The sequence below is a fragment of the Rhamphochromis sp. 'chilingali' genome (assembly GCF_963969265.1).
Source record: "Rhamphochromis sp. 'chilingali' genome assembly, chromosome: 10".
Taxonomy (NCBI): Eukaryota; Metazoa; Chordata; class Actinopteri; order Cichliformes; family Cichlidae; genus Rhamphochromis; species Rhamphochromis sp. 'chilingali'.
Genome location: NC_137937.1, coordinates 1352775 through 1367451, shown reverse-complemented (window position 1 = coordinate 1367451; position 14677 = coordinate 1352775).

Sequence of the window (14677 nt, the reverse complement as noted above, 5' to 3'; positions counted from 1 at the left end):
GAACAAGCCATCCGTAAACTGCCAAAACAGAGGAAATGCATCCAAGAAACTGCTGAAATATGTTAAGGTTCAAAATTGAGGAGGGAGAGTACAAACCACCCTTGGTCCAGAAGCTCTTGGTCAAACAATGATTTTTAATGAATACACACGTGTGGGAAGACAACTCTGTACGCAAGTTCCTCTACTCTAATCTTAAGTCACCTTTTTAACAAAAAATCATTAGAACCGCCTATTCTACTAAAAGCTCCAAAAGAAAAACAACCACTTTAATCAATTAAGTTTAAGCATATAAGCAATTACTCCTGTATACATTTCATCATAGCTAAATGCTGCCTTGAAACAACTCCTGTGTGTTAACTTCATTTTAACCTCACATTTCCTATGTTATAACCTGTTTTTGGTATAGCCTTTTTGTTTCATTTGGCTCCTTTTAATTTAACAATACCTTCTAATTCTAGTTTATCAGACTTAACCAAAATATATGCTTTCCTTCCTCTTTGGTCCTTCTTTAAGTTCAGTTAAAAGCTAAATCAATTTGAGGCCTTTTGCCTGGAATCAATACTGTCATGTGTGTTTATGGACTCTGTGTGTAATCTCCCTGTGTTCTCTGGGTGTATTTAAGTTGTGTCTTCTGTTATGGTAGTTGCTGGTTCGTCTGTGTTGTTTCCCCTCGGTCTCCCTGCGTCTCTTGTGTATTTCCTGTTTTACTTTGACAGTCTCTCGTCAGTATGCGTAATGTTGTGTTCACTCCTGCCCTGTCTCGTTATGTTTATCAGTGTCACCTGTGTTCCCCACCTTATTAACAGCATTCCTGCTCCTCAGCCAGAAATTAGGGCTCCACTTGCCACTTACCCCCTCTGCCTCAGCCCAGCGGCTTTACCCTTAAGGTCCCGTCTTCTTCACTTCATCTCACCAGTGAGTCTGAGCTCACAGGGACTGAGTGAGGCCAAGTAATCGTGACTGTGCCTGCCTTAGGTTGTCCCAGGGTTTCGAGGTGGGATCTTACCCGTCATGGGCTATCCAGCCTTCCATACTCGCCTGATACGGGGCCCAAGTGGGCAGGGGAGGGAACACACTGGCTCTGGAAATTAAAGGAGTGTAAGCTGCTTCCTTCATTGCATCTTATATTAAACTATCTCACTTCTGATTCCTTCCTAGAATAATTTCACATATGGCACTTTGTGTATGTGTGTTTTCTATTCATTAATGTAATTGTCAGTTATTTTCTCTCTTCATTTTACCTTCTTTTGTTTGTTTGTGACGTTCTACTTTAGTTCTACTAAACCTTGATGTAAAAACAATACTCCCTTATTTCACGCGCACACTCTGCATTTTGCCTACGCACACACTTCTCTCTCAGACTTCCTCTGTTCACACACCGCCTTGCACTCACTCTACTATCAACTTTCATAGTGTTATTATTATTTAGTATTTTGTACACCTCACACAGAATCATTCAAATCGAGTACTCACAGCATTCACATCACAACCTTCAACTTTCACTTTCAATCCTGCAAGACGCAGAGATGGACATCTCCTTCCCCTAACATAAAACTAAATTACCATATCAACATACAATTACTGAAATTCAAACTCAAATACACCGTCTGTTTTAATAAAGTAAAAGAGTAAACGGGTGTACCAAGTGTATGTACTTATGCGTTCTTGAACTGAAAGAAAAAGAAACTCAAACTCTTATAACATCACTCATGCCTCTCTCAAATTAAAAACACTTTCAAACTTTAAAACATCCTACTTGACATCACCAAAGAAATACCTCTCACCTTTATTCATCATTCAAAACCTTCTAGTCACCGCATTCACACACTTAAACTGTGACTAGAGTTGAGGAATATAACTCAAAACACACTTTCCTAAGAGTATTTTAGACATGCTTGTCATAATCAGAAAGAGCAAGTCAAAAACAAACAAACGAAAAATTGAAACCTCCATTAATTCTCACCGCACACACAAGAAATTGAAAAAATAAACCACACCAGCAACTAATGCTGGAGAAAAGTTACTACTGAAAGTAATGTGTTAGTCTTAAGTATATACAGTGCACTCAATATATTTATATATCTGCATCCAAACTCAGTCAATTACTATACATCCACTACGGCAACTCAAAACTTTATTTATAACCCTCTAGTAAACATAAATGGCATCTTAAACACACACTCTACAATGTTTGCAGCAGTATTTGTAAAACCAACTGTGGTTTAAACAGTTCACTGCTTACTCATTTGCATTTTCACTCACACACACACCGTCTAAAAATAGCTCCAGCATTGCCTCAGACTCCTTTCACACAGAGATCTCTTATTTTATATTACAACGACGTCTTATATTTACAACCACTGTCAGATCTGTCAGCTTTAGCGCCTACACAATTTAGACAAATTTAAAATAACCGCCCAGCGGATAAACTCCCTGAGTTTTTTGCGACCAATTAACCAGTATCAGACTCTACTGTTTCTGGCCTCATCTCTAAAATCCCTAACTCAATTTAAAAGCGTCAACCAACCCAAACTTTGCCTGAAGCTCTATTTTTGGCGTTTCACAGCCAAGGCTTACCCCGAAGTTTTAAGTTAAAGTTACACGCCCGAAGTCCAACTTCTCCTGTCCAAAAAAGCGCAGACTACCGTTCCAAACGGTAAGGAGACTCTAACTCCTAGTTATTCTGGAGTGCCCCAAGCTCCACAGTGACCAACTGACTATCCCTCTTCGAGGACAATGCCTAAGCGTCCTTGGCATTGGCAAGCGTTACCTCTGAGCACTGCGCTTCCTAGCAGACTCGAACTGCCGTTCTAGAATAATTTATAATGCTTTGAAACAACAATCAACACCCAACACAAGTGTATGACTGAGGCAGATCTACCCTGATGGACAATGGGGACTCTAACCCACAAAATGACCAACCAAGGTCTGACCTAATGACCAACCGGGACTTTAACCCACAAAATGACCAAATTTCCTACCAAACTACTTGAGACTCTAACTCAATTTCTTTGGGACTTCAACCCAGTATTTAAACTTTTCCTGGCAGACTCTAACTGCTCTCGCAGACTTTAACTGCTTTCATTTCTTCTTAGCAGAACTCTAACTGCTTCAACTCATGAGATTTTTCATCAAAATCAAAACAGACATCCACCAGTAACTTCAGTGAGTAGACTTAAATTTTATCATATCCAATTTGGCACACTTTGGAAATAATTCAACAGGTAGTGCCTTACCTTTTGGATAAGCCGGCTTATGCCCACTCACTTCGACCACTGGAATTCATGTCTGCCCGTCAGACCACCTAAGACCAAATTTCTCCATCTACACCTCCAATTCTCCCTCCTCAACCACCGGACGAGCCCCCAAATGTTAAGGTTCAAAATTGAGGAGGGAGAGTACAAACCACCCTTGGTCCAGAAGCTCTTGGTCAAACAATGATTTTTAATGAATACACACGTGTGGGAAGACACTCTGTACGCCGACAGCAAGTAGTCTTCAACTTAATCAAAGCATGAACAGATATTTTATAGCATCAGGGTTTGATTTACTGACGCCCCTTCATGCGTCACAGATACATTTTATACATAGATCAGATCAACACCACAATGGCTTTTCACCCAGAAAATCATCTTCTATTTTCATGGCTGGTACTTTCCGTTCTTGTCTTAAAGTGAATTGTTCCTCTTTCTTGCCGAGACAACAAATCTCTCCTCTAAATAAATCTAACTCATGTGTGTGTGTGTGTTGACCTCACATGCTCTTTGTGTCACCTCTTCACCTACTAACTGTCTGTGTCTCGCCCTCAAATGCTCTTTCTCAATTCACCTGTTGCACTTCTGACCTTTCACCAGACCAGAGGCTCACTGAGACTATATGTATGTCTTCTACTAAATAAATGTTTTAACCAAGAACTTCTACTAAAACCTTAATATAAAATGACCTGATATAAGTGTTTTGTAAGCATGTATTGCAATTCCTTCTATGGCTCCAAGTCACTTGCACAATAGATTGTCCGGACATCGCGCCGAACAAAGCTTCCAACCCCCAATTAATTGACCAAGCTCCAACTCTTTAATAAGCACAGATATGCATTGTGTATAAAATAGTCATAACTGCACCTGAAATACAAGGTCAACATAATAACTGTATGCATAACATCTTAAGGCCTTCTTAAAGCTATCTGTTACATTGTTAAAGCCTCGTCTTAGCCTGCTGCTCAAAATAACTTCCTGCTTCTGCAAACTCTCTGCAAGCCTGTTTCCTGTCAGCCTGTGACTTTTAGCCTTTCTGAAAGACACACACTGTTCAACCCCTGAATGCAATATAAACTCCAGATTATATTATTAATGCAATGGTAATAATGATGATTATTTAACAATAGCAGTAAAATAATTTCCCTGCTCCACAAATATTAGAGTAGCGAACTCTACAGGTTGGTACATCCTGAGAAAGAAAGAAAGACGTTTGACCTTTAACAAACACATTTATTCATATCACAATTCAATAATACAAACAAAACGCTCACAAAGTCAAAGGAAGCATCACAAAAACACCACCCAAAAACCACACACACTTAGATCCACGTGTAGTTATCAAAACAAATACACTGAATAATAATATCACTCTAAAAATGCAAAACAAGTGCACCATCCTCCCTCAATGAACATAAAACATCTCTAATACACCACAAATCTGTAAACATCTGTAGATTACAACACGATAAAAAGCATCCACTTTCAATCTCGATGCAACTAAGCCCTTAAAACTAAGTGCTGCATCAGTCCAACCCTGTCCAAGCATTAAATGTTTCCTCGTTTTCCAAATTGCGAACTTTGCCATACCAAGAAGGAAATTGATTAAGACATGAGTCTTCTTTTTCAAAGCTCTGTACTTAAGACTAAAAACAAAAACTGCCATAGAAAAACGCTCACCCAGGGCTTCCACCCATTCCTGCAATAAACTAAACAGGCTTTTTAACCTCACACAGGACAAAAACAAGTGACAGCGACTCCTGTTGTTCACAAAATAGACATCCACCCCTAGTAGTCGGGTCTAGCTGTGTGTCTGTTCGTAGCTATAAATCCATGTATAATCCTCCACTGGAGGTCACCAACCTGTTTCTCAACAGGTGGCTTATACAGGACCCTCCATCTGCCCTTCGGGGCAAGGTCTGAACCAAAAACCTGTGTCCACCTCGACTCCCTGACCCCCCGAGCACAAGTTCAGCACCTTGGCACAACTCTGATACAGGTGCTTCTTCCCACATGAACTGAGAACACCCGACACCAGTCCATTCTCCTCATGCCATCCATCAAAAGCTGGCGCAGCTGAAAGTACTGGAAATACGTACTCGTACCCATTATACCACTGGTCAGCTAGATTGCAATTTTCAGCAAATAGTTTCAGTGACACAGGTAAGGACTCCCAGACGTCTTCCAGGATCCTCTTTAAGATTCTGGTGGACTTGATGTTAGTAAGGTTGCACATCCTTTCTATCGATAGTTTTGCGAGGTGACCCAGTTTCACAATCCCAGCTTGAATGAACTTGGTCCTTATTGTAGGTGATGACAGCAAACAAAAAGTCATTGTGAAACAATGGTTCTTCAAAAATCCCCAGCCAGGTCTAGGGTCAGGATCACGGAAAATCTTCAGCGTTTTCCAAGCATCCAACACTGAATGATAAAAAGGTGTTAAACCCATCATATCAAGCTCTGCTGTTTTAAGCAAAAACAGATGCTTATCCAGTCCAGGATATCCAGCTTTCTGGGGAAGCAGCCGAGCCAAGGGCAGCCAACAGTAACTACTTCCATAAAGCAGCTTCTGAGCAGTTTGTAATCTGAACGCAGTGGTCTTGGCCATGATATCCACAAGTCCTTGACCTCCCTCTGACACGGCAAGAAACAGTACAGATGCCTTAAGCCAATGCTGCCTGGACCAGAAAAAATCCACAATGAGACGCTGAACAGCCCAGCAGGTGGAACCAACCCCACAAGCTTGTGCCACAGGGACGAGGCAACCAGATTATTGGCAATCAGAGCCCTACCCCTATATGACAGCTGGGGTAGCAACCATGTCCATTTACACAACTTGGACTCAACTTTTTCCTGTACGCCCCTCAGTTCTTTTTCTGAAATTGTTCGTTACCTATAAAAAGTATAAAAAGTGTCTTAATACCATTCCTTCCCCAGCACATATTTCCTGGCAGGGTTGGACTGTTCTCTACGCACCAGTTACCCACCAATAAGTCCGGGACAATCGCCTGGACGCCGAAACTCCTGGTAGCCAGGAGGATGTGATCCGCCTCTTCCGCAAGGGAGCGGTAATCCTTCGTGGCCAATAGCGGGGAGTTGGTAAGGCCAGCGCGCACTGGAGCCGGCAGCTGTCGGAGAAAGAGGTAGGTGAAGAGGAATCCTCCGTCATCCGTGGCCAGTAAGGACAGCATGCTCTCCATGAGCTCGAGAGTGGTGCCGTCGCCCAGGCCCGCGAGGGAAAGGAGTTTCTCGGCCCGCTCAGCATCAGAGAGGGAGTAACGCCGCAGCAGCGCCTTGAGGGCGGTGTACTTGCCTGGGCTGGGGGGTCCCGGAGGAGAGTCATCACGCAGCGGGTTGACAGCGGGTCAAGTGAGGCCACCACATGGTGGTATTTAGCAGAGGTGTAGATTCAAGTCACATGACTTGGACTCGAGTCAGACTCGAGTCATTAATTTTATGACTTTAGATGTTCTAAGACTTGTGACTTGACTTGGACTTTTACACCAATGACCTGGGACTTGAATTGGACTTGAACCGGTTTACTTGAAGAGACTTGATATTTCACCCAAATATAAAAGTTAACACGCATATTATATAGAAAGTGTGCACCATTAATTCAATTCATTCATTCATTTATTCAAACCACACTCCGTACATATGTGTGCGTGAGCTGTAGCACAGCCAATCAAATTAACCAGATGTTTTTATTAAAAGAAAAAAAAACGCTCAAAAATGCTGCAAAGAGTTATTTTTTTCAGGTACATAAATTATTAAGTAGTCAACAAAAAACCGAAATGCAACATGCAAAACATGTAAGAAGAGAATCACAGACAGAGATGGAACAACTTCCAACTTTGTCCGACAGTTGAAGTTGCATAAAGAACAGTAGGCGGGGCTTCTCTTTTGCTACAATGAGATAGCTGACTTCATCTAACTAGCAAATGTTGTCCAGGCTCCATTGGAGATACAGTTTTTTTTTTAATGTGTATGATATTTTTGTCATGCGATTTTAAAGCCGGTCCTACAACCGCATCCAAGAATAACATGCAGCTTATCTCAGAACTGTCGGTGAAAATTATTCTTGGAGCTAGGTTTAATTGAGCTGCATTTTATAGAGGTGCAATTTCACAATTTGTGTATATTTTCTAAGTTCACTATTTCGTTATGTGTTGAGAAAAACACAGATTTAAAAATTACATGGTCTAACACAGCGGTCTCCAACCTTTTTTGCGCCACGACCGGTTTATGCCCGACAATATTTTCACGGACCGGCCTTTAAGGTGTCGCGGATAAATACAACAAAATAAAACTAGTACCGGTACCGAAAAAAAGAAAATTTATTCATAACACACGTGAAAGACCCAGGAAACCAGAGTAAACGATAAAAACGATAACAAAATAACGCTGACAACCGATAAAAACCCTGAAAACCAGACATTTCACACCTGAGCCTCAACTCTCGCGGCCCGGCACCAAACGACTCACGGACCGGTACCGGACCGAGGCCCGGGGGTTGGGGACCGCTGGTCTAACATTTACATTTAGCATATAACTGCAACATGCTTTTTTTTTTTTTTTTAAAGACTTGAAAGGACTTGAAATTCAAAGTTTCAGACTTGTGACTTTACTCGGACTATTACACCAGTGACTTGAGACTTGACTCTGACTTGCCTGACATTACTTGAGACTTGACTTGTGACTTGAGGATAAATACTTGAGACTTGCAAAACAATGACTTGGTCCCACCTCTGGTATTTAGTATCGTCGGCTGAAACTCCACGAAGAGCAAACTGAGCTTCTACGTGCACGAACCATAAAGGAGGGTCGTGAAGCCAAAAATCCGGCAATTTAAGCGCTACAGCAAACGCAGCCATCAGCGGAGGTGGAAGTCCGGCAGCAGCCGATGCTTCCAGGCCACCAATGTGGGGGTCACCAATGTGGAGGTATGTAATAACGACAGGAGAGGTCTCAATGTCTCACTCCAACTTTATTAACTGACTCTGTAGCAGAGGCGGAGCCAGACATTTGAAACACCTGGGGCTTAGCCCTAAATGGTAGTATGCATGTGGGATTTTTTTTTTTTTTAGAATAGGTAGAATAGGTAGAAATGACTGAAAGATTAATTGGCTCTGTTTTGAGTTTTGTTCAAAAAAGAATGACTTCATATAGGAAAAAAATATATCACATATACAGGACACCTTAAGCTAGGTTTTTAATTAAGCAGCAAGGCAGAACAAAATCAGGGCTGTATCAAGACACAGGGACTAAACCCCAATTCAACCAGACCCAGAACTGATCCGGAATTAAAACAGGACTACAACAGTTCAAAATCAGGACTACTGAGGACTTAACCAAGACAGAACCAGAATCAGAACTAGATGATAGCAGCACTAAAAATCATCATAGACCTGCACTACACTTATTTTTTAATTCTACCAAAGTCCAATATTTAGATTGAGAAAAGTTTATATAATTATTTTGGCCTTGTTGTGCAAACAAGCCTGCAGAACTTAATAAATATAGAATTTGAAAAATAGTAAACCTAAAAAGAAACACTAGGTACGAGATACATGAGGACCTGTGATACGGTGATACTTCTGGTAAACAACCATGTGACTAACATGTGAGTCTCACCTGCTCTTGTTTCACCTCTCTCTGTGTGTTCCTCTCTCCCTCTTTGTGCTGACAATCATCAAATATACAGTTGAAACCAGATATTTACACACAAACACTTTTTTAATTGTAACATCAAATTAGACTAAATGTTTATTTTTTTTAGGTTGATAAATATAAAAACACATTTGTTAACTTTAAGAGTAAAGAGAGAAACTGTCTGTATTTCTTAATTGTAAATGGCACCAAATTGTATTCAAACTGAGCCACACTTATGGAGCTCCACAGTTCTCTTCCTGGTGTTTTGTTGACATCTCTTGATGTTCCCATGTCACAGAAACAGGCTCTGTGTTTTACCTTGTATGCATCCACAGCTGTGCCACCAGTTTACTCACATGGACTCTACGAACCAATCAGAAGCTTCTTCAGCTCAGGATGGAATCGTCTGGAGTTTCTTATTAATTAACAATAAACTTAGTGTATATGTGCTCCTAAATTTGATGAAAGTGATAAAAAATAGAAGCTCTGTCTCTCTTTATTCTGACATTTAACTAATTCAAAAGATATTTCAATATTTATTTATTTTATACTGAACAACATACAAAGCATAATATATAAAATAACATCTACCTGAGTTTTTCTTTGAAAGAAGCTCCTTATGTCCATTCTTGTATATCAGTGCATTACTGAAACCGATTTATTTAGCCATGGAGGGAAACAACTGAAAATATGAAATAAACACATGTAAGCTGAGACTCTCTAAAGAAACAGCTTTGTTGTTGTTCGGCTTTTCATTTCGCCATTTGTTGATTCACTTGAAGAGCGAGTAACGTAATATTGGTCAAGTGATCAGTTTGATATCAATCTTTCGTGATTCACCGTCATATTTACATTATTTGTACAGTACGAATGATTTGCTTTGGTACCTGGTCGAACTTAAGCTCTCCTCTGTCTGCCTGGCTGCGTTTCTCCAACAGCGCACTCGCAGGCAGCAGCTGCCCCGCCCCCCGCTTAGTGCCTGAGCTCGGATCATACCAATATCAGGGGGGATTCACGCACAGTCGTAAATTCCCACAGTGTGCACTATGTGCTTCGAATATTGTGTGTAGTTTTTGTTTTATACAGTTGTCAGCCAGGCATCTAACTATGAAAAAATTACACTCCAAAAGACCCCGGGCTTCTGACAAAACAACCCGGGCTTAAGCCCAGTAAGCCACCCCCCCCGCTCCGCCACTGCTCTGTAGAACTTCACATACAGTAAGCGCCAAAATCTCCACCCCAGCACTTCCCTTCAACTTGGGTGTGAGTGGAGCCACCTGGTGGTCCGCCACAGTCTAACATACATGTAAATGCTGTAATTTGATTATTTTAATAAACCATGTGACTTGGATGGATTCGATGCTGGCGTGACCACAGTCCAAGGGGCCACTCAATGAGTTTGTGTGTTCGCTCAGACACATGAAACATTAGAGGGAACATTGGTGTCATCGTGAAACTAGTGTTTATTGATGATGTGACACAGGACAGAAGCAGCCGAGTGCTCAGAGACAGACTGTCTGCTCACATCCAGCTAAATGCAGTCAGACTGCAGAGTTTCATAATGCAGATGGACAATGACTGAAAACACACAGCCAAAGAAACCCAGGACTTTATTAAAGCAGAGAAGTGGAAAATTCTTGTGTGGGCAGCTCAGTCACCTGATCTTAACTCAGCTGAGCATTGAGACTGACCTTTGGAAAAAAGGCCCACAAACAAACAGCAGCTGAAGGCCGCTGCAGTAAAGGCCCAGCAGAGCATTAAAAAGGAGGAAACCAGCATCTGGCGATGTCCATGAGCTCAACACTTCACGCTGTCACTACCAGCAAAGGCTTTTCAACCAAGGATTGGAAATGAACAATTTATCTTCATTTATTTAATTTGTCCAATTACCTTTGAGCCCGGAAATGAAGGGCTCACTGACAATTAAAATAAATCAACAAAATTACTTACAGTATAATCTGTGTGTCCTTCCCAGTACTTAAAATGACTTACACAGTAATTAAGATTACTGCATTTACAGTTACTCTAGAAAAAGGATTGTTTTGTTTGGCACTGTGTAGTTAAAGCTCGTTTTCCGGTTAAGAAGTGTTTCATGTTCTTTGTTTTTCATTAAAGGTGAATAAAAACAGGCTCAGATATAATAATGAGAACTATCAATGTATCATTTTTATATTTCATATAAAAAGACAATTGAATAAGATAAGATAAGATAAAACTTTATTAATCCCTCGGGTGGGTTCCTCTGGGAAATTCGGTTTCCAAAAAGCACAGCACCGACAGAAGTTACAGAGTTACAGAATATTATATATATATACACACATATATAAATACAGAGACATATATAAATAAAATATACAAAGGGGATAAATAGGAATAAAAATAAAAATACAAGTGAATTGCACATTTCAAGTATTGAGGTCTATTGCACCGTTGACTGTTAACAAAAGTATTGCACAGTGAGGTGAAGAGGCACTACAGCTTAGTTGTTCCCCCCTCCTTTGTCCTCCTGTCTCCCCTCCCTCTCCCCTCCAGAGAGGAGTTAAACAGTTTGATGGCCTGTGGGACAAAGGAGAATATGCACAAACCTAAGCAGTACTTACTCAGTAACTCCTTACAATTTGTGTCTCCTTTCCTGTTAAACACCTGGATGTTAGATAAGGTAAAATAACTCTATTCCCTTCTTTTAATGTAAATACCTTAGTATTAGTAGGTAAATATAGTTATACTGTAATTTCAGATAAAATAGGGACCCCACATTTTATGTTCTGTTGTGCTATTCAAACATACACACAAGATTATATATATGAAATACATTACATTTAGAGCACTACAGTGCAGTGACAAAAACTGTAAACAGGACAGTGATTAATGAAATACTGCAAAATGAAATACCAAACCTAAATCAGCTGAAGTGGAAGTGACTGTGAAGACTGATGTCATGAAGTGGAAACTGAATCCAGTCGGATTAACACAACGCTGTAGCTGCCAGTTCATATTGACTTTACTATTTAGCTCTTGTGGCAAGAAAGAGTGAATTTGCTCTTTTGTAATCTGACACACACACACACACACACACATATATATATATATATATATATATATATATATATATATATATATATATATATATATATATATATATATATATATATATATATATATATATATATATATATATATAAAAACACCCAGCACGCCCCTGCGGGCGGTTTATCCTTCAAGCTCGGGTCCTCTACCAGAGGCCTGGGAGCTTGAGGGTCCTGCGCAGTATCTTAGCTGTTCCCAGGACTGCGCTCTTCTGGACAGAGATCTCCGATGTTATTCCCGGGATCTGCTGGAGCCACTCGCCTAGCTTGGGAGTCACCGCACCTAGTGCTCCGATTACCACGGGGACCACCGTTACCTTCACCCTCCACATCCTCTCGAGCTCTTCTCTGAGCCCTTGGTATTTCTCCAGCTTCTCGTGTTCCTTCTTCCTGATATTGCTGTCATTCGGAACCGCTACATCGATCACTACGGCCGTCTTCTTCTGTTTGTCTACCACCACTATGTCCGGTTGGTTAGCCACCACCATTTTGTCCGTCTGTATCTGGAAGTCCCACAGGATCTTAGCTCGGTCATTCTCCACCACCCTTGGGGGCATCTCCCATTTTGACCTCGGGACTTCCAGGTTATACTCGGCACAGATGTTCCTGTACACTATGCCGGCCACTTGGTTATGGCGTTCCATGTATGCCTTGCCTGCTAGCATCTTGCACCCTGCTGTTATGTGCTGGATTGTCTCTGGGGCATCTTTACACAGCCTGCACCTGGGGTCTTGCCTGGTGTGATAGACCCCAGCCTCTATGGATCTTGTGCTCAGAGCTTGTTCTTGTGCTGCCATGATTAGTGCCTCTGTGCTGTCTTTCAGTCCAGCTTTGTCCAGCCACTGGTAGGATTTCTGGATATCAGCCACCTCCTCTATCTGCCGGTGGTACATACCGTGCAGGGGCCTGTCCTTCCATGATGGTTCCTCGTCTCCCTCCTCTTTCTTGGGTTTCTGCTGCCTGAGGTATTCACTGAGCACTCGGTCAGTTGGGGCCATCTTCCCAATGTATTCTTGGATGTTCCTTGTCTCATCCTGGACTGTGGTGCTGACACTCACCAGTCCCCGGCCCCCTTCCTTCCGCTTAGCGTACAGCCTCAGGGTGCTGGATTTGGGGTGAAACCCTCCATGCATGGTAAGGAGCTTTCTTGTCTTTATGTCAGTGGCTTCTATCTCCTCCTTTGGCCAGCCTATTACCCCAGCAGGGTACCTGATCACGGGCAGGGCGTACGTGTTGATGGCCCGGATCTTGTTCTTACCATTCAGCTGACTCCTCAGGACTTGCCTGACCCTCTGCAGGTACTTGGTGGTTGCAGCTTTTCTAGCGGCCTCTTCATGGTTCCCATTTGCCTGTGGGATCCCCAAGTACTTGTAACTGTCCTCTATGTCTGCAATGTTGCCTTCTGGTAGTTCAATCCCCTCAGTTCTGACTACCTTCCCTCTCTTTGTTACCATCCGACTACACTTCTCCAGTCCGAACGACATTCCAATGTCATTGCTGTATAGCCTGGTAGTGTGGATCAGTGAATCGATGTCTCGTTCACTCTTGGCATACAGCTTGATGTCATCCATGTACAGGAGGTGGCTGACAACTGCTCCGTTCTGTAGTCGGTATCCGTAGCCAGTCTTGTTAATGATCTCACTGAGGGGGTTCAGGCCTATGCAGAACAGCAGTGGGGACAGAGCATCTCCTTGGTAGATCCCGCACTTGATGGTGACTTGTGCTATGGGCTTGGAGTTGGCCTCTAGTGTTGTACGCCACATCCCCATTGAGTTCCTGATGAAGGCTCTTAGGGTCCCATTGATCTTGTACAATTCTAGGCATTCCAGTATCCAGCTGTGGGGCATTGAGTCATAGGCCTTCTTGTAATCAATCCAGGCAGTGCACAGGTTGGTCAGTCTGGTCTTGCAGTCTCGGCTGATTGTTCTGTCTACCAGTAGCTGGTGTTTTGCGCCTCTGGTATTCTTGCCAATTCCTTTCTGTGTCCCGCTCATGTATTGACCCATGTGCCTGTTCATCTTAGCCGATATGATGCCTGACAGGAGCTTCCATGTAGTACTGAGGCAGGTTATTGGTCGGTAGTTGGAGGGGACCGGTCCCTTCTTGGGGTCCTTGGGGATCAGGACCGTATATATATATATATATATATATATATATATATATATATATATATATATATATATATATATATATATATATGAACGTCAAAAGCTTTAGAGCTTCGTCAACTTTTTTTGCTTAAAATAAAAAACAAAGACTTCAGACTTCAGGTATGAGCGGACTAAGTTCATTCATGTCTCCCTCCTGTATTTAGGGTCGCTCCATAACCCCGGTCCGTTGGATTCAAATGGTGCCGCTATATTGGTACTACATCGCGGTTAGAATGTGTTATTTAACCTCCTAAGACCTGAACTCTTCCACAGCAGCATTTTTAATTTCTCTTTGATATTTGGTCATATTGGGGCCCGATGAATGTAAAAACAAAGAATTACCAGATTTTTTTTTAACCTTATTTTTGTTTTTAAGAAAAATAAGAGCCAAAAATGAGGATATTCGTTTAAAATTTTGATAGGTTTTGTTTTAATTTATTTAAAAGAAATAAAAGGGGGACTCTAAAGCCTGACAGCTAACTAACATGCCGTGATCTTTACATACAGCCTGGTGTGTGTGGCGAGATTAGTCGTT